Here is a 20,867-nt window from a genome sequence, read left to right as displayed (position 1 = left end):
GCGTGTAGTGGTCAAAATTCTTTAATATTTTGTGCGAAAATATTACATTCTCTCCCCCTTAGAGGAATTGAGATATCCTCATCTCGAGAAGAACTGGGGGTATTGTTGGTTGAGAGTACTTTCATCCATCCAAGTGGCATCCTCTGCGGGATAATCTTTCCACTGGATGAGGTATTCTCTCAAGGTTCTGGATCTCAATTGCCTCTCCCTAACATCTAAGATCCTGTCAGGCCGTAGCTCAAGGACTCCTTGGCTAGGCATTACAACTTGTTGATCATCAAGCACGTGACTAGGGTTAGATACATACTTTTTCAATAGACTGATATGGAATACATTATGAACTTTTAGGTTCTCAGGGAGTTGTAATCTGTAAGCATTAGGCCCTAGGCAATTGAGAATCTTGTAGGGTCCACAATACCTTGGACTTAGCTTCTTGCATTCCCCCAAGGATAGGGAACTCTTCTTTGGGAGTACGCAAATGAAGACCATGTCACCTTCAACGAGGGATCTGTCTTGATGTTTCAGATCCACGTAAGCCTTCTACCTGTCCTTGGCAGCTTGGATGTCCTATCTTATTGAGTTGATTTGGTCATCCATATCTTCTAGCATCTGCTTTCAGGCTTCAACCCTCAAGGTTGGATCTGAAAAGTTTAAAGGACTTCGACAATTGTGTCCATACAATGCTTGAAAAGGGGTCATTTGAATGCTTTGTTGGTAAGAAGCATTGTAGGCAAACTCAACCAGTGGCAAATATTAAATCCACTTTTTGGGTTCACGGCAGTAGTGTGCCCTTAGCATATCCTCAATGACTTGGTTGACTCGCTCTGTTTGACCATCAGTTTGGGGATGGTAAGTTGTACTGAAACAGAGTTGAGTCTCAATGGCTTTGAAGATAGCCCTCCAGAAATGTGATGTGAAGAGAGAGTCACGATCATTAATGATTCTTCTGGGTAACCCATGCAGTCTAAATATCTCCTTGATGAATAACCTTGCAATGTCAGAGGCTTTATAGTTTGTCTTAACAGGAATAAGATGTGCAACCTTGGTGAGCATATCCACCACAACCATAATGGAGTTGTATCGTCCCTGAACTTGAGATAGACCAACAACAAAGTCCATACTAATGAATTCCCATTTCATTTGGGGAATGTCGTGGTTGCAATTTCCCTGGCATTTTGACATGTTCAACCTTAATACGTTGACAAGACAAACATTCAGTGACATATTTGAGAATGTCACCTTTAAGCCTCTCCCAATAATAGCTCTTTATAACTACATTGAGGGTCTTGGCATAGCCAGGATGTCCCGAAAAAGGGGAGTCATGGGCTTCCCAAAGTATCTTCTGCTTGAGTGACTGGCTTGCCGGTATACATAATCTCTTTCTATAGTAGACAAGTCCACTATTGATAGAGAATTCTTGATACTTTGCTTGTAGCTTCGGGTCTTGATCCTTGACGAGGATCTCCCTTAGCATCTTTTGATAGGTTGGATCATGGCATGCCTCTTCTTTAGCTAACTCAAGAATTGGATTGTTTGGCATGGATACCCTTGTGGCTAGAGATCTGGCTGTTGATGGATTTTGCAAGATTAGAGAATTTAGAAATGCCTTGTGACTGAGTGCATCGGCAACTACATTCTCCTTTCCAGGCCGGTATTTGATTTCAAAATCATATTCCTCTAGCACTTCAATCCATCGACGTTGCCTCATGTTGAGCTCATTCTGGTTTGAGACTTTTATGGTCCGCCACTAGGGTAAACTTGTTACCCAGCAAGTAGTGTCTCCAAAGCTTGAGAGCATGGATGACAGCCAACAGCTCCAGATCGTGGGTAGCATAGTTCCTTTCATGGCTCTTAAGTTTCCTCGAAGAGTATGCTACATGATGACCTTCTTGCATAAGCACACATCCTAAGGCAAGTGTGCCAGCATCAGTTTTATCACTTCAAACTCCTTACAAAGTCCGAAAGCTTTAGGATAGGTGCTGATACCAAGCTTTGCTTTAGTTTATCAAAGCTAGTTTGTTCAGCAATTGACCATACAATTGATGTTTGCTTCTTCAATAGATCCGTCGAAGGCATTGCAATCAAGCCATAGTTCTTGATAAAGACCCTGTACCATCCTGCCAATCCATGAAAACTACGTATTTCTTTGACAGTTGTTGGTGTTGGCCACTCCAGAATGTTTCTGACCTTGGTTGGATCCACTAAAATTCCTTCCGGTGATATAATGAATCCCAGATATTCAATCTGTTGTTTGAAAAACACACACTTCTTCTTTTTGGCATAAAGCTTGTGTGCCCTCATTGTCTCATGGACAATGCAATGCTGGGGTTCATGATCTTCTACCTGTTTGGAGTAGACTAAGGTATCATCAAAGAAGATGAGTACGAAGTCATCAAGATATGGCCTAAAGATATCCTGCATTAGCCTGTTGAAGGTAGTAGGTGCATTTGTCAGCCGGAATGACATGACTAGGAACTCAAAGTGTCCATATCTTGTGTTGAATGCCGTCTTTGAGATATCCTCTTCCTTGATCCTTATCTGATAATATCCAGACCTGAGATCAATCTTGGAGAAGATCTTCATACCCTGAAGACGGTCAAGAAGTTCATCTATTCTTGGAATAGGATATTTGTTTTTAATGGTTGACTGATTCAACCCTCTGTAATCAATACATAGTCGAAGCGTTCCATCCTTCTTCTTCTGGAACAACACTAGAGCTCCCCATGGCGAGCTGCTAGGATGGATGTAGCCTTGGTCTACCAGTTTCTTGAGTTGCTCCTTGAGCTCAATCACTTCTGGGATGGACATTCTATATGGTCTCTTTGCAATAGGTGTAGCTCTTGGCGCTAGCTTGATTTCATGATCAACTTCCCATTGAGACAGAAGTTCTGTCAGCTCTTCAGGAAATATGTCTGCGTACTCCTTTAGCCATGAAGGTTCTTCACTAGACTCCTGATTCTGATCTAGCTTATTAAGCTTAATCAAATAGATATGTAGCCCCTTTCTAACTCCTTTTATTATCCGAGATGCTTTGGCCAGTTGAATTTTTGGCTTCCCAACCTCTCCTTGAGCTGTGACCAATTTCCCTTCTTTGTTTCGAAAGGAAACTTGGCCCTTTCCACAGTGAATGTGGGCATCATTAGGTTTAAGCCAATCCATTCCGAGCAAACACTCATGGATACCTAGGTTCATAACCCTGAATCTGACCGAAGTCGACTTTCCTCCCAGTAGGAATTCCACCTTAGCAGTTTGCCTGGTACAAGTGACCTCACGACCATTTGCTAATTCCACAAGTAAGGTAGGTGCATCTTTTGTGGCTATTCCTAATCTTCTTGCACAAACTGGTGAAATAAAGGAATGTGTACTGCCACAATCAATCAAGGTTTTGAAGCTTTTACCTTGATAATCCGATGGGGTTTAAATCACCGAAAATTAGCGATTCGGGCCTTTCTTGTGAAGAGTCGCATGAATTGTTGCCCAGTCAGATTCCATGGTTGGGTCTTCTTCATCACCGAACTTCTTGTTGGCAACACTGGCAGTTCTCCCTTTAGCCTGGGTGGCGGCTTCTTGGCCACGGATGGTTCCTTAGGATGGTCCTTGACGTTGTCCTCCGCCATGCTTGGGACATTGCCTTTTGAAATTACCAGGTTGGTTGCAATGGAAGCAATGGAGATTGCGGCCATTTCCTTAGGTAGGGAAAAAATTATTTATAGTGCTGGTCCTAGCTTTCTTCATTTGTCCCTGATTTTGGCCTTGCGTTCTCTTAGCCTGGGACCTATATACTCCTTTGTTAAGATTCTTGTAAGACCAAGTCTTGTTATTTCTTGGCTTGGTCTGCACCTCTTGTATTATGGGTGCAGCTCGAATGAGCGCGTCCTGAAGGTCTGTTGGGTGCATTGATTCGAGGCGGGTGTTTACGGGTGGGTTTAATCCAACACAAAACTTTGACACCTATTGTGTCATATCCATTTGTGGCACATACTTCAAAAGAGAGACGAACTTTGAATAGTACGCATCAAGAGATAGACCAAGCTGCTTCAGTTCATAGAACTCATTCATCTTCTGCGTGTGATAGGCAGGTGGTAGATATCTTCCTCCCATAACTCTTTCTAGCTTCTCCCAAGTAACTAACCCTTCCGAGATCCCTTGGTCTCTGTACCATTGCTTCCACTAAAGTCTTGCTTCGCCGGTAAGCTTCAATTTGGCTGAGCATCTCTTGGTTAGTGGGTGCAGTACCAGCTGTTTCAGAATAATCTTCCATGGATTTGATCTAGATCTCGGCATTAGTTTGGACGGTCCTTCCCTTGCTGGAAAATTCTAGTGGCTTGATTTGCTTGAGAAGAAACTTCTTCTCTTGAATCATGGCCGTACTTGGTGTAGGGGTCGGACTAGGGATCTGCACACTTGGGGTTGTGCCTGGGCATTAAAATTCTTTATGTTAAAAACTTGCCAAATGTTTCCCACACTACTTTACATGCCTAGTTCAGCTTTTAGCCAAGTGACCAAATGACTTAATGTCTTTCCCAACACTCACATCCGACAGTCATTGATTAAAAAAAAAGTTTATTTCCTTCATATGGGCATAGCCATTTTGAGTACAATTATTTTTGGGAAGATGGAACAAGTTGATACATTAATTCGGGGAGAATAAGATTGCATTACATTGAGCTACAGGAACTGAGTAATAGTATGGATTAGGGTCATGGATTTTTAGGAATCAATAAGTCATTGGAAGATTAGGGTATCCTTTCCTTCAATACCGTTCTTCTCATAACATCCCAACACCTTGATTCTGTTGGCAGGGATTACTCGAGTCATTTCCTTGTACACATACTTGTTTTGCTTAACCTTTCGACCGCCGACATGTAGGGTTGCGTTTGCATGAGCCTCAACAAAGATGAACAGCTTCATGATCTTTAAGTCTTCCATCCACTTGATTCTCTTCAACTTGGTTCGAAGGTACGCAAGTCGGTGGGTAACTATGTAATAGATTCCTGAATCACCCATCCATCTCCATTCCATGTACAGGCGTGAAGGATTATAGATGCGATATAGGATATTCATCATATCAAGCCTCCGTCGATAAGTTGAAGCACGCATCGCAGTCATAAACATAACTTGGAACACCAAGAATTTATTCCATGCTTCGCGACTCTGCAAGTTAGCATCGATAAGTAAGTAAGAAATTGTTCTTAACAACAACATTTGCTCCACTTCTCCTCATTAAGTTTCCTTATAAATATTAGATCCTTATTGGTTCTCTCTAATACCAACTGTAACGTGTCCACCTATTCATTCGTAGGACACGTCTTAGCAGCCCATCGGGAAGAGAGTCCAGATAGCACCGCCCGGCACTCCCACGGAATGTCACGGGGTTTGCGATCTAGGTCCTCCCGAGTCTACGACGTAGCGAAAAAATTCTGGCCGTTCCCACTTATGATCGACCTGAATCAGGGTTTTCCTAGTGGTCAAATTCCTAGAACGACTGATGAACTACTTTACGCAGAAACGTCCGGGTCGAAGCTGATTCATGCTGCACTTGGTTCAAGGAGAATGGGAAATGAGAGGGATGCAAAGCTCAACCTCTCTGCCAGTAAGGCATAGTCCCATTCTGTTCCCCTAAAATAGCATAAATCGGGACTCTAATATCCTAGATTCAAGGTAATCATTCTCCTTGCTGTCAAATTCCTTCGAGAAAAGTTCCCGGCGAACCGGGACCACCCATCCGTAGGACGGACCCATGGCCACATCCACCGCACTTTCCTCAGGGTTGCTTTATTTGTCTAATTACCTACCACATTTAGTTTGACAAGCAAAAACAGCTTCCTTAATTAGCCAATTTATCACCGGTTTCTTCACGTAACTTAAGCACTGACATAGAAAACCAATGTCAAACAAGTTTCTTTTCAACAATTTATCTTATTTATCAGTCTTTGGAATACATCATAATAATCCAGCCCGAAGGCTGTTCCATAATCCACCCGAAGGCAATCCATAATCCGCTCGAAGGCTAATCCCACAATCCTCAGGGATTACTAATCCAATTTTTCGCCCGTAGACTAGTATGCGAGCCTCGAGATCCAATCTCGAGTCACGTCGGCCTCTTGTGAAGGACTCGGAGGCAAGGGATTTATGGCCAGAGCCCCCCCTGGCACCCAAGCGTCCTCCTACTCCAAGTAGCACCCACGGAGAGACCTCTTGTGGTGGGTTTGGTCCACTTATGCAGCACAGCTAATAACCCCCTTGGATAGGGTCAGGTAGACAGTCGGGGGTAACTGATGTTGCCTCTCCCTCTAGGCCTTTAACCTCAAGCATTAATTATTTTTCCAGCTTTAGTTCATTGAGCAAAGGAGTACAAACAGTACTTCTAACTATACAAACAAAATCAATCCAGTGGTCGTTTGTTTGGCCAACTTCTAAGGTGTGAATCCTTCTCTCCGAAGGCATCCAGCATTCGATCTGGAATCAATTGCAACTTGGCAAGATCCTCAAGAGTTTTGTTGTTTGTTTACCCTTTTATCCTTGGGTTAGGGTTTGTACCCTGTTAACCCAAATTAACAAATACCTTAGGTTCCTTAAACTAAGACAATAAATCCTAGGAAACCTTGTCGCCCTAACTTGATTTTTCAATTGCTTGCTAGGCAATTCATAGTTACCCTATCTTGGCGACTCAGCCTCACAGAAGGGTGATGTAGCAGGATGACTACTCATCCTCAAAATAGTTTGACTTGAACTTAGGACTTGCCAACCTCGTTCTTAGGAGTGGCAATACCATTTTGTGTTCTAGACACAAAAACCATGCGACGTTACTACTTGTTGCACGAGACAAGTGTTACACCTAACTTGTGGGATCATTTCTCCCGTCAATGGTGTTCCTTGGTCAAGATGTAGGGTTTGGGATATCTTCTTGACCCAACCCAACCCTAATCTTACTAGGCCGACAATGTTTGGCCCTAGGGTTCCTAAATCCATACGGAGGTCTAGTCTTTGGCTAATTGATCCTTAGGGTAAAACCTTAGATCGTTATTGTATGGGCGTCTAACTAACCCTAACATTTCGTGAATGTGGGTAGGGCCTTTGGGTTCAAAAGTCTTGACTTGGCATCTCAAGTGCGATACTAGGTAGAATTTTAGTGTGCTAAACTCTACCTAGCGCATTGAGGTAATAATCGTTTGAGTTACACCATTGCAAGCGAATTACCTAGTCTTGCCACTAGAGGTGATCTTTCCTTAGAAGAGATGTAAATACTTTTCCTAAAAGATGTACATAAATAAATTCAAGATACAACATTCCATGCAAGCATGCCATTCATAAACTTTTCCTTTTATGCCACTAAAAGATGTACAAGGACCATTTCTTTTCCTTGCCTAAATCATAATGATTGACAAGTTTAGGGCTAACTTGTATACAACCTACATTGAAATTTATCAAGAACTATGCTCATAACCCTTCACTTAATGCATTGAATCCTAGCTTTAATATGAAAAGAATTCTTCCTTAAATACAACTTCAATAAAAGAAGTCCATGCATAACGAATGTCAGAAGACCATTATTGACTTTATCCATTTAGCGGCACTTAACCCGACTTAAGAATGCAAACATCCTTGCATGCAACAAGTAAGTTCATGGTTTCCTTTTCATGCAATGCAATCTTTTGGACAACATCTAACGGATGTTAATGTTTATCTCATCCGAATCACAACAAGGAAGTTATTGCCTAAATGCATTATGCACTGTTCTCTTTTGCGAGGCAATCAAGGATGTATCTAGGCAAATCCACCTTTTACTTAAGCAATATGCTTTCAGGATTGTGACTTGGACGTGCAAGCAATGTGCAACATGCAACTAAATCTTGTGAGACGAATAAATAACTGCATTCATAACTTCAACTAAATCTTGTGAGACGAATAAATAACTACATTCATAACTTCCCCATGAAAATTAAACGTGCCCAATGCATTCATTTTATGCAGAATTAAACTTCTAAGAACCTGGGCATTAGGGTTCGAGGTATTGTCCACACGTGTGCTCGGGGTAGAAACTCTCGCGTGAGCGCCTCTCGCCATTTTCTTGGGAGCCATTGATGAGTCGAATTTTGGTTTAGCAACTCCTCTTTGGCTCTTTACGCGTTACGTATCCCTTTCTGCCTGATGTCTTCTCCTTCGCGCAAGACACGATCTTATAATCGCGGTTCTTGAAGAAACCCAAGATGGTGTATATGAACAAGGCTTATCGAGGCCTTATTTTAGAAGCTTCTAAAGAAGCTTCATGTCTTCTGTGATAGCAATGTGACGTGGAGAGAGAAAGTAAGATGATGATGAGGATAAGGATGAAGGTGATGATAATAATGATGATGATGGCCATGGGGGTGGGGGTGGGGTAGGCGGCAACAGCGCGACAGTAGGCAACAGTAGGCGGCTGTGGTGTGGCAGATGGCGACGGCCTGGGGCAGCACGATTATCTCCTTTTCTTTCCTCTCTCCCCTCCCTCAAGCTTGGGGAGGGGGTGGTTTTATAGGTTTAAGGGGGGGGGGGGGGGGGGGGGGGGGGGGGCGATAGCCTCCCATGTGGGTGGCTTGCATGCTTCCTCTCTCCCCCATGCTCTCCACATAACACAAGGTTTCCTCCATACTTCCTCTCCCCGCCATGCATCGGCTGGGGGGAGGGGGTTAATAATAAAAAAAATTGCACAAAATTTGACCATTATCCATTTACCTTTTCCCCGAGAAGGGTGTTCCCATGCGGCCTACGGGTTTTTAGCCTCGGCCTCCTATGCTCGATACAATGAGGTGTTTATTGAAGCACACGAGGTAAGGACTTAGCCACTAACATTATTCCGTTGTGGGAGATGACTTAGCACTGCTTTTGCACGGGGTGTGTAGTGGTCAAAATTCTTTAATATTTCGTGTGGAAATATTACATTACAAATTCAATCCATAATGTGTTATCATCTTTAGTATTGTAGTCCTTGAAACTTCCATATGCTCCATTGATTGGACTATGATATAAATGTTTCTTGCACATATTTCAACTAATGTAGTTCATTTAAGAAATAAGGTTTCATGTAGTCTAGAAGCTAGTTTCGGATCATTTGGAATTCGTATAGTTTTAGCGCATGATGGTGATCACTAATTCTTGCTTTGTATAGTAATCGATTCTTCTTCTAGAAGTTTAGATATGTATATGTTGTGTTCCTCTTTATGTTTATTTGTATAAAATAAAACTCTTATTGTTACTTAAGTCTTTTGGTAGTGTGTTGTACTTTGTGTTTAGGTATTATATATATTGGTGTATGAAAATTTTCATTCATATTTTGTTAAATATATGTATGAAATGTGTTTGTGTTTGTCACATGGGTTGTTTTAGTTCATACGATTTCAAGTTGGTTCACCAGAATGAGTAATCTAGAATTTGTGATGTGTCTTTATTAGTTTTTAAGATCCAGTTGTCTTTTATAGGGCTTGAGTGGTATAGATCACCCTAGAAGATATGTCAAGATCACTAAATCATTTGCTGTATTCATGCATAATCGAATGCAATTGTCTGTCTACATTTTTAAGCATGCTGCTCCCAACCAAAGATACATTATCTATTACTTTTAAATGCAAACTCGTATAATGTGCAATCATTCTTTCTAGATTTTCTTTAAAAAAACTTGGTTTTTTATTTTCATTAGCAAAAGTTGTAACATTGAGTGTAACATTGTACCATCTATATTGAACATTGCCTTCCATGTACACATTGTAAGTAGTAATGTTTAAGATATATGTTTTCTTATATTGTATGGTTTTAGTGTCATATGAGGCCTTGAATAAGATTTAGAATGATAAATATTTTACCTATTCCAACACCAACACTTATGAATAAGTGTAGTTTGTACTTTGGATCCATGTGTTTTTTAAGTATGATATCATGGAAAAGCACATGTTGTTGATTGTTTAGTTTTTCTTATTGAATCATAGTACTTTGTATTAGAGTCCAGTTTGAAAGTTTTCTATACTACGATAATTTATGTTTGTTTTGGTATGGACTAATTCTATGTCCTTTGCTATAATATATATGTTTGTTTTGTTGTTACCTGATGTTAAGCTATTTGAAGTGTTTGCTAGCTTTTTTTAATGTACTTAGTGTGGAGATAGTTTTTTAAAAATATATTTTTTCATTCAATTTTATGTTCATTTTTCTATTTGTGAATAAGGAATTCCAATTAGTATTTTGTATCATCTCGAGCTAATGAAAGGAAGATATAACAAACATTGTTCTCTGAAGTAATTGTCAAGATCTTTATGTTCATTGGTGCATATAAATCGTATTATTTTGAATTTGTGAACCCTTTCTCATTTTCCTTTCTTAAAGTAAATGCTGATCCATATTCTACTAAGCATATGTTTACTAGATTAGCTAGTCTCTCAGTGTAATTTGTATTATATCTAGAAAGAATATGCTCTTGTCATCTTGTTCTAGTTGTGGTAATGTAAGTTTGTGTTTTAGTAGGACTATTCTTTTAAAAATTTGTGTTGTTAATGAATGTGAATGTTCAAGTGGATGATGTTAGTGGTAAGGATAGTGCCAAGTATACTCATTTTTGTCCACTTAGTTGCTAAGTATTAAGTATTATACTATCCATTATTCTAAGTCTTCCAAATGCACATAGTTTGTTCTCTACAAAATAAGCCAAAGCTTTTTATAATGCTTTCGTTATTCTAATGTATTTTTTTGGCATATATTATGTGCAGTAATTTGTACTGCCATGATCATTTGTTATGTATTGGATGTCAATATTGGTATCAATATTGGTTGATAGTCTATATACAATTGAAGCACTTCTTGTAAGCTTCATTTCTAGTTATAGAACACCTTGTTTGGAGATTTGTTCCTCTAGTTATAACTGCTTTGGTACAATTGGGTCCTACTTGACAAGATTGTAGTGTTCCTCTTTGTCTGCAATATTCAAATCAAACTTGGTATTAATTGCTCATGGTGACAAAGTAATTGATCATGAACCCCAAAATACTTGTTGTAAGCTTCAACCCTAGCTATAGAACACTATATTTGGAGATCGCTTGCTCTAGCTATACACATTTTTGTATAGGTGGATCCACTTAGTCTACAACTTTTCCTAGCACCATGCGCTGTGGTAGTGGAAAAAATCTGCCATTGAGTGATGATATCGACATAGGAACAAGACATATAAGATTGAAGTATTTCTTGTAAGCTTTGAGTCTACCTATGGAATACCAAGTTTGGAGCGTCCAATCTCCAATTATACATGTCTTTGTATAGTTGGGTTGTCCTAGATGGGACTAAAATGTCCCTCTTTCTTTAAAATATTGATTGCGAATCTGATATATAGTATTGTGTATGGAACTCACAATATGTACTTGTAACACTTCTCATAAGCTTTAAGTCTACCTATATAATGGTTTACTTGGAGCTTCCAAGGTCTAGTTATACCCATTTTTTTGTAGGTGGATCTTCTAGTCTGCACCTTTTCCTAGCATGATGTGGTATGATAGAAGAACTAATAATTTGAATTCCTTGTAGTGGTAGTGGTAGTGGTAGTGGTAGTGGTAGTGGTAGTGGTAGTGGTAGTGGTAGTGGTAGTGGTAGTGGTAGTGGTAGTGGTAGTGGTAGTGGTAGTGGTAGTGGTAGTGGTAGTGGTAGTGGTAGTAGTAGTAGTAGTAGTAGTACAAATCGAAACAAACAACATGATATTATTATTTTTGTAGTGGTAGTGGTAGTAGTAGTGGTGGTGGTAGTGGTGGTGGTAGTGGTGGTGGTAGTGGTGGTAGTGGTAGTAGTGGATGGCTACCATTTTAATACCACATCCAAATTTTGCAAGTCTATATTTAAAAAAGCATATTCATCTTCAACATTGTGGATGCTTGTGTTAAGAAAAGGGGCAACATTAGTAGTAGTAGTAGTAGTAGTAGTAGTAGTAGTAGTAGTAGTAGTGGTAGTGGTAGTGGTAGTGGTAGTGGTAGTGGTAGTGGTAGTGGTAGTGGTAGTGGTAGTGGTAGTGGTAGTAGTAGTAGTAGTAGTAGTCCTAGTAGTGGTAGTAGTGGTAGTAGTGGTAGTAGTACAAATCGAAACAAACAACATGATATTATTATTATTGTAGTGGTAGTGGTAGTGGTAGTGGTAGTGGTAGTGGTAGTGGTAGTGGTAGTGGTAGTGGTAGTGGTAGTGGTAGTGGTAGTGGTAGTGGTAGTGGTAGTAGTAGTGGTTGTTAGAAGAGGAGAGAGAGAGGGTTGAGCATGATCTAAACCATTCAGGTTCCACACTCTTCTTCTCATTATTCCATCATAGAGTAAAAACACACATACAAGAGTAACATAGAGTAAGTGACCCGCTGACTAGACAGACTAACCAGAGTCAGGTCACCGACTAGCTAACCGACTTATCTAATGTAGTCACAAGCAGGAGACGGCTGTACACTAGCTGTCATGTCGGTAGTACATAAAGACAGTCACACACTACACGGGGAGCTTGACTTCTAACACTCCCCCTCAAGCTCAAGACAGCATCTGCACACCAAGTAGCTGTCTAAAACCACAAAACTTATCTTTACCTAGAGACTTGGTAAAGATATTTGCTACCTGCTCATCAGTCCTCACATGCATAAGATCAACCTTTCCTGCAAGGACCATCTCACGAATAAAGTGGTAGTGTACCTCTATGTGTTTTGTCTTGGCATGGTAAATTGGATTCATGGCCAGGAGTATACTACTCAGATTATCACATAATAGTTTCACTGGAGCATCAACCTGAATATCCAAGTCAGCCATTAGCTTGAACAACCAAGCAATCTCACATGCTGCCAATGCAGCCCCCCCGTACTTTGCCTCAGTACTAGATAAAGCAACCGTAGACTGCTTCTTGCTGCTCCAACTGATCATGCCGCTACCAAAGCCAAAGGCATAGCCACTCGTAGATCGTCTATCAGTTGAGCATCCTGCCCAATCTGCATCTGTGTATCCAATCAGTGTCAAGGGCTTATCTCTGACATAGAACAGCCCATAGTCTACACTGGACTTAACATACCTCATGATGCGTCTAACTGCATCCAAGTGTGGCTTTCTCAGCTTCTGCATAAATTGGCTTATCAGCCCTACTGCATAGCTCAAGTCAGGCCTAGTGATGGTCAAGTAAATCAGACTGCCGACCATCTGCCTGTACATAGTCACATCTTCTACTTCAGCCCCAGTGTTCATGTCTAGCTTTACATTCTGGTCCAGAGGTGTATCCAGTGGTTTGCATTCAGCCATGCCATACTTCTTAAGCATTTCCATGGCATAGTGCTTTTGCATCAGCCATAAGCCATTTTCAGCTGGTACAACCTCAATACCCAAGAAATACTTCAGATCTCCCAGATCTTTCATGTCAAATTCAGATTTCAGCATCTTCATAGCATGCTGAATTCCCATGTCATCATCTCCAGTGATTATCAGGTCATCAATATATATGACCAGCACTACCAAGCCACTGTCAGTCTTCTTTGTAAACAGGCTGTGATCAGCCCTACCAACAACAAATCCAAGACTCTGCAAGTAACTGCTGATCCTAGCATGCCAAGCTCTCGGAGCCTGTTTCAGCCCGTATAATGCCTTTTTCAGCCTACATACATAATGCTGAAAATCAGGGTGCACATACCCTTCCGGCTGAACCATATAGACATCCTCTCCTAGGTCACCGTTAAGAAATGCATTCTTAACATCCATTTGCTGTAATTTCTAGCCTTTAGCAGCAGCCAAGGCAATAATAGTTCGTATGGTTGCTATTTTTGCAACCGGGCTGAATGTTTCATCATAATCCAAGCCATACTGCTGAGCATATCCTTTAGCGACCAGCCTTGCTTTGTACCTTTCCACACTGCCATCAGACTTACATTTGATTTTATAAACCCATTTGCAGCCAACAGGCTTTTTCCCTTCAGGCAGTGGTACCAAATCCCAAGTCTGATTTTCAGCCAAGGCTTTCATCTCTTCGTCCATAGCCATGCACCAATTTTGATCCTTTGCTGCTTCAGCATAAGTACCTGGTTCTTTGATCTCCATCACTTTTGTCATGTACGCATAATGCTTTGCAGAGTAGCCACTATATGTCAACCTGTCAACAGGGTATCTGACCCTCTGCGAGCGTCTAAGTGTTGAGATATCGAGCTCCACTCATGATACGCCAGGGTGACCGTTGTGTATTTATGTCACCGACTTGTCAGTTGCAGATGCGGTTGGTACACCGCCCCTGAATAATAGCTACATGATAGCTATCCTTATCTACTCTAGTTCGTGGCTCAGTTAGTATGCCACCTTAGTTAGTTGAGTTTGGTTTGAGACCCATATCTAGGGTTCTTCTATTTCTTTGTACTTGAGTTCTTTTGGCTTACACAACTAAGAAGAGGAAAACGGTTTGCAGCCTCCACCTTTGTGTGTATTCCCCCATTGTGCAAGCAAGAAAGCTTCAAGCGAGACTCCTTCCTTCTCTCCCACAATCTTGACATGGTATCAGAGCCTTGTTCGTGGTAAGGAGCTCAAGAAAGCAAGCCAAGCTCGCGGTGGTCTGGTAAGAGGAGCAGTGTTGCTTTCATTTTCTGTTTTGGGAGCAGATCTCTGCAGGTAGCACAGCTGGAAATTGCAAGAGTGCATTGTCTCAGGTTGAGACGCCCTTCGCGGTGAAGCAAGAGGCCATTTCGGGGCCTGTTTTGCAGACGGAAGTTTTCTGCACGCGCTCAGGAAAAGGCTCGGTTTTATGCTGTGCAGCCACTGTTCTACAGGTCGGTGAATAGTTACAGTAAAAATCGCATTGTATGCTTGTGCGCAGAGACATTGGGAGTTACAGAATCATCCCTGTTGCCTGTTGATGCAAAATCGTCACTAGGAAGTGACTGTGTGGTCAAATACCACTTTCGCCAGTTTTGCAGATTCTCCCTTGTGAGGGTGAAGCTGTGGGTTTTGCAGTGACAGAATTTTTTGCAGTCTTTTGTAATGGCATCTGATTCTCTTTCACAGATTGTCACTGAAAAGCTTGACAAGAACAACTTCCAGGCATGGAAGTTTAGAATGACGAATTTCCTTATGGGAAAAGGATATTGGGAATTTGTTGCAGGAAATGAAGAAGAACCAGTTCTTCCTGATGTTCCCAATCAACAGCAAATGCAGGCATTCAAAGCATGGCATGAGAGAGCCAGGAAAGTTATGTATTGGCTGTCTATCAGCATTTCAGACTCCATGATTGTGCATATTCAGGATGCAAGTACGCCAAAGGAGGCGTGGGATACTCTGTCAAAGATGTATAGCACAAATACGCAAGCCAGGAAAATGCAGCTCAAGCAAGAGTTGCACAATGTGCAAAGAGAAAATATGAGCATCAACGACTACCACATGAAGGTAAAGAAGATTGCAGATGCACTTGCTTCCATTGGGTCACCAGTGGAAGATGATGATTTAGTTTCTGTGACCTTGAATGGTCTAGGAAAGGATTATGCACAGTTTCGGACATCCATTTCAGTTCGTGAAAGATTTCCTGATTTTGAGGAGTTGATTGCTCTTCTAATTTCTGAGGAACAGAGAAATGGTGGTGCATCTTCTTCAGGAGGAACTTCAAAAGAAGCTGTCTTCTACTCAAATGTTGGAAGAGGTAGAGGCAGAGGTAGAGGAGGCCGATTTGGAGGCCGTGGTAGAAATCAGAATATGCAGCAAACTCAAGAAAACCAGTCCTATGGAGGAGGACGTGGTAATTCTAGAGGCAGGGGGAGCCAAAGAGGTCGTGGGGGATGGCAAAGAAGTCAAAATGCAAACAGTAATGTTGAATGCTACTACTGTGGTAAAATGGGTCATATGGCTAAAGACTGCTATAAAAAGCAGAATGACATCATGAATGGAAAACTGCAACAAGGGAATTATGCATCTTCTAGTAGACAGGGTGATGACAGAAATGAGCATTTGTTCATGGTGCAGCACATGAACAATTCTGTGACAAGTGCAGAAGAAAGCAATGATGTATGGTATGTTGACTCAGGTGCATCAAACCACATGACAGGTCATGCAGAATGGATGGAGAATGCAAGGAAAATGGAAAAACCAGGATTTGTGGAGACTGGTGATGATACTGCACATCCTATTGTGCAGATTGGAAAAATTCCCTTGTCTATGTAGGATGGGAAAAAGAAATACCTGTCCGATGTATTTCATGTCCCGAATATCACCAAGAATCTGGTTTCAGTTGGTCAAATGGTTGAACAGGGCTTGCAGGTCAGATTTAATCCTCATGGATGCTTTGTTGAGGATATGAAAAATAAAGGTCGCTTGATAGCAAAAGGAAAGAAGAAGGGCAGAATGTTTACATTGGATGCAGACATGTCTGAATTGAGTGCAGCAATGTTTGCACATGGGACCGGTGTAGTTGCAGATATTGATATCTGGCATAAACGCATTGGTCATGTTAATGTACAGCGACTTAAATCAATGCAGGCCCAAAATATTGTTGCAGGATTGCCCAAATTCAAGGTTGCAGAAATGCATAAGGTATGTGAAGCCTGTCAGTTTGGAAAACAGGCAAGGAAACCATTTCCTAGACATGTTCAAGAGAGTAAGAAGCCATTGGAATTAATCCACTCTGATGTGTGGACTACTAAAGCTACATCTCTTGGAGGCTGTCATTATTTTGTCAGTTTTATTGATGACTATAGCAGAAAAGTTTGGGTGTATTTTATGAAAAAGAAAAGTGAAGTTTTTGGGCATTTCAAAACTCTTAAAGCTATGGTTGAAAAAGAAACAGGTCTGCAAGTAAAATGCCTAAGGTCAGATGGAGGGGGAGAGTACCTCTCAAATGAGTTTGCAAGGTTCCTGCAGGAGCATGGCATAAAGCAGCAATATTCATGCAGTCATACCCCACAACAAAATGGAATTGCAGAAAGGAAAAACAGGCATATTGGAGAGGTATCTCGTGCCATGCTCAATGAAAAAGACTTGCCAGATTTTTATTGGGCTGAAGCAGTTGCTACAGCAGTCTACATAATGAACAGGACTCCCATTGCAGCAATACATGGAATGACTCCAGAGGAGAGGTATACTGGTAGGAAACCAGATATTTCTCATTTGAAAATTTTTGGTTGCATTGCCTATGTACATGTGCCAGATGAGCTGAGATCCAAGTTGGATCCAAAAGCTGAGAAGTGCATCTTTATTGGTTACTCTCTGCAGCAAAAAGGGTATAGATGCTATAACCCTTCTACTCGTAAGTTTACAGTGAGCAGAGATGTTGTTTTTGATGAGATGAGTAGCTGGTATAAACCAGTAAATGTGATTGATGATATAGATGCACAAAATGGTAATGCTGCACAGAATTCACAACAGCAGTCACAAAATATTAGTGGACCTGGAGCATCCTCTAGCAGTGGTTCACATTCTTCGCCATGGACAGGCAGATTGAGATCAGGAGAATCTTCTCAAAGCAATGCAGATAGTGGTATGCAGGTATCACGAAAAGGAAAAGAGAAGGTTGATCAGCCCATGTTTGATGTGAATGCAGGTCACTCTTATGTGGATGGTGAATCCAGTGGCTCAGAACAGAGCATTGATGATGAGTTGGGTATTCCTTCTATTGTTACACCTGGAGTAAGGAAGACCAGGGATGTTTTGAGAGCACCTGGGAGTGAACCTACTTTGCGCAGGTCTACCAGAGCTAGGTATCCTGTGGATAGGCTGAAATATGATGGATTTACAGCCATTCATTATGCATATATGGTTAAAGTGATACAGGAACCAGAACCCACTTCTTTTGAGGAAGCCATGGGAAAAGAAAAATGGGAGAAAGCCATGGATGAAGAAATGGATGCCTTGGAAGCAAATGCTACATGGGAGTTAGTACCTTTGCCTAAAGGTAAGAATGCAATTGGCTGTAAGTGGGTTTATAAGGTGAAGCACAATGCAGATGGTTCTGTAAACAGATACAAGGCAAGATTAGTAGTCAAGGGGTATGCACAAACATATGGCATTGACTATGAAGAAACATTCAGTCCGGTTGCAAGGATGGCAACCGTAAGAGCAGTCATTGCTATGGCTGCATCAAAGGGATGGTCTTTACATCAGATGGATGTAAAGAATGCCTTCTTGCATGGTGATTTGCAAGAAGAGGTCTATATGGAGCAGCCACCAGGTTATGTGCATGCTGTTCATCCTGAGTTTGTTTGCAGGTTGAAGAAAGCTTTGTATGGCTTGAAGCAAGCACCTAGAGCATGGTCTGACAAGATAGGACAGTATCTTGTCACTATTGGCTTTCAGATTTCCAAGGCAGATTTCTCACTTTATGTGAGAAAAACAGAGAAAGGTATTATGCTGCTTGTCATTTATGTTGATGATTTGATTATGACAGGTGACAGTGATGAAGATATCCTTCATGTGAAAATGCTATTGAAGCAGAAGTTTGAGATGAAGGATTTGGGAGAGCTGCGTTATTTCTTGGGCATTGAGGTGATTAGATCACCAAGTGGGATACAGCTCTTGCAGAGGTAGTATGGATTGGACATGCTGTCCAAATATGGGATGACAGGCTGTAAGCCTATTTCAGTTCCTTTGGAGCAGAATGTGAAGTTGAGCACAGATGCAGGTGAGCTTCTAGAAGACCCTACTATGTACAGACGCATAGTAGGAAGTTTGATTTATATGACTATTACCAGGCCAGATTTGAGCTATGCTGTTGGATTGGTAAGTCAGTTTATGCAGGCTCCAAGGAAACCACATTTGGATGCGGCTAGACGCATACTCAGGTATGTGAAGTCCACATTGCAGTATGGACTATTTTATGAGACTGGGGTTCAGATACAGTTGCATGGATACACTGATGCTGATTGGGCTGGTAGTATTTCTGATAGACGATCTACCAGTGGATATGTGTTCTCTTTTGGGAGTGCTGCAGTCACTTGGAGCAGCAAGAAACAGCCTACAGTTGCCTTGTCGAGCACAGAGGCTGAGTACAGGGGTGCAGCAATGGCTGCATGTGAGGTAGCTTGGTTGCATAAGCTACTTTATGATATGCATCAGTCTACAGATGGGCCAGTTGTCATTTATTGTGACAACATGAGTAGTATACACTTGGCAAATAACCCAGTCTATCATGCTAGAACAAAGCACATTGAGGTGCATTATCACTATGTGCGAGAGAGGGTTTTACTAGGTCTTATTGATCTAGTTTATGTCAGCACAGAGGATCAGATAGCTGACATATTCACGAAGGCATTGGGCGCAGAGAAGCTGCGCAAGTTCAGAGACCTGCTTGGTGTGCAGGAATTGGGATTGAGCTCGAGGGGGAGTGTTGAGATATCGAGCTCCACTCATGATACGCCAGGGTGACCGTTGTGTATTTATGTCACCGACTTGTCAGTTGCAGATGCGGTTGGTACACCGCCCCTGAATAATAGCTACATGATAGCTATCCTTATCTACTCTAGTTCGTGGCTCAGTTAGTATGCCACCTTAGTTAGTTGAGTTTGGTTTGAGACCCATATCTAGGGTTCTTCTATTTCTTTGTACTTGAGTTCTTTTGGCTTACACAACTAAGAAGAGGAAAACGGTTTGCAGCCTCCACCTTTGTGTGTATTCCCCCATTGTGCAAGCAAGAAAGCTTCAAGCGAGACTCCTTCCTTCTCTCCCACAATCTTGACACTAAGCTGTGGTGCACTACTCAATTCACCTCTCTCATGAGGTGGAATGTACCTATTCTGCCTCGTGCCAGGCGTATAGACAGTCGGAATACCAAGTTCGCTGTCTAAAGTATCACTAGACTCATAGCCGAAGTCATTCTGCCAGGTGTCATCATACCATCCTCAATAACTTTCTCTTTTCCTTTGCTGTCCAAGACATCATGTCTCCCCCTCACTGACATACCCGTGTCAGTGGACGGTGAGCTCCTCAATCTCCCTGTCCATGGGGATACTGTCTGACTGATAGGTCCTGTCATAGCAGTGCTTTGCTGCATATCAACTGTAGAGACAGGAGTGGAAATCATATCGGATGACACTGCAACTGGTGATACATACCAAGAGCCCAACTCATCAAAGATGACATCCCTACTTACCAAAGTCTCCCTGGTAGAGGGATCATAACATTTGTATGCCTTCTTCTCCTGCGAGTATCCAATGAACACACTCTTATGCGCTTTGGGATCTAGCTTTTTCCTTTTCTCATCTGGAATGTGCACATAAGCAAGACAGCCAAAGACCTTCATGTGTCTTACATCCGGCTTATAGCCATAAAGCCTCTCAAACGGTGTCATGTCATGAATGCCTGCAGTGGGAGTCCTGTTCAGAATATATGTGGCTGTCACAACAGCCTCTGCCCAATAGTAAAGCGGCATATGCTTCTCATTCATCATGTCCCTAGCAGCTTCCATCAGAACCCTGTTCTTCCTTTCAGCTACTCCGTTTTGCTGCGGAGTGTAGCTGCAGGTTAGCTGCCTACGAATGCCATTTTCAGCCAAAAAGTCAGCAAATTCATTGGAGACATACTCCCCACCGCTATCAGATCTCAAGCAAGAGATGTAACACTCAAATTCCTTCTCAACCTGTGCTTTAAATTTCTGAAAAACAGCAAAGACCTCATCTTTTGTTTTCAATATGTAAAGCCAGGTATATCGACTGTAGTCATCAATGAAAGTTACATAGTATCTGGAACCCCCCATAGATGCATTATGAGCTGATCCCCAAACATCAGAGTGCACTAATTGCAGTGGTCGTGTACTCTGTCTTACATGCCTGACAAACGGCAATCGTGACTGCTTACCAAACTGGCAAGCCTCGCATACATGACCAATATCTGAATATTGGAATCTAGGTAACCCTGTTACCAGCTGCTTCTTCTGCATGGTCTGCA

This window comes from Lygodium microphyllum, chromosome 16 (assembly GCF_053477565.2).
Source record: "Lygodium microphyllum isolate KBCC chromosome 16, Lygodium_microphyllum_v1.1.10, whole genome shotgun sequence".
Lineage (NCBI taxonomy): Eukaryota > Viridiplantae > Streptophyta > Polypodiopsida > Schizaeales > Lygodiaceae > Lygodium > Lygodium microphyllum.
This window is presented reverse-complemented; position numbering follows the sequence as displayed.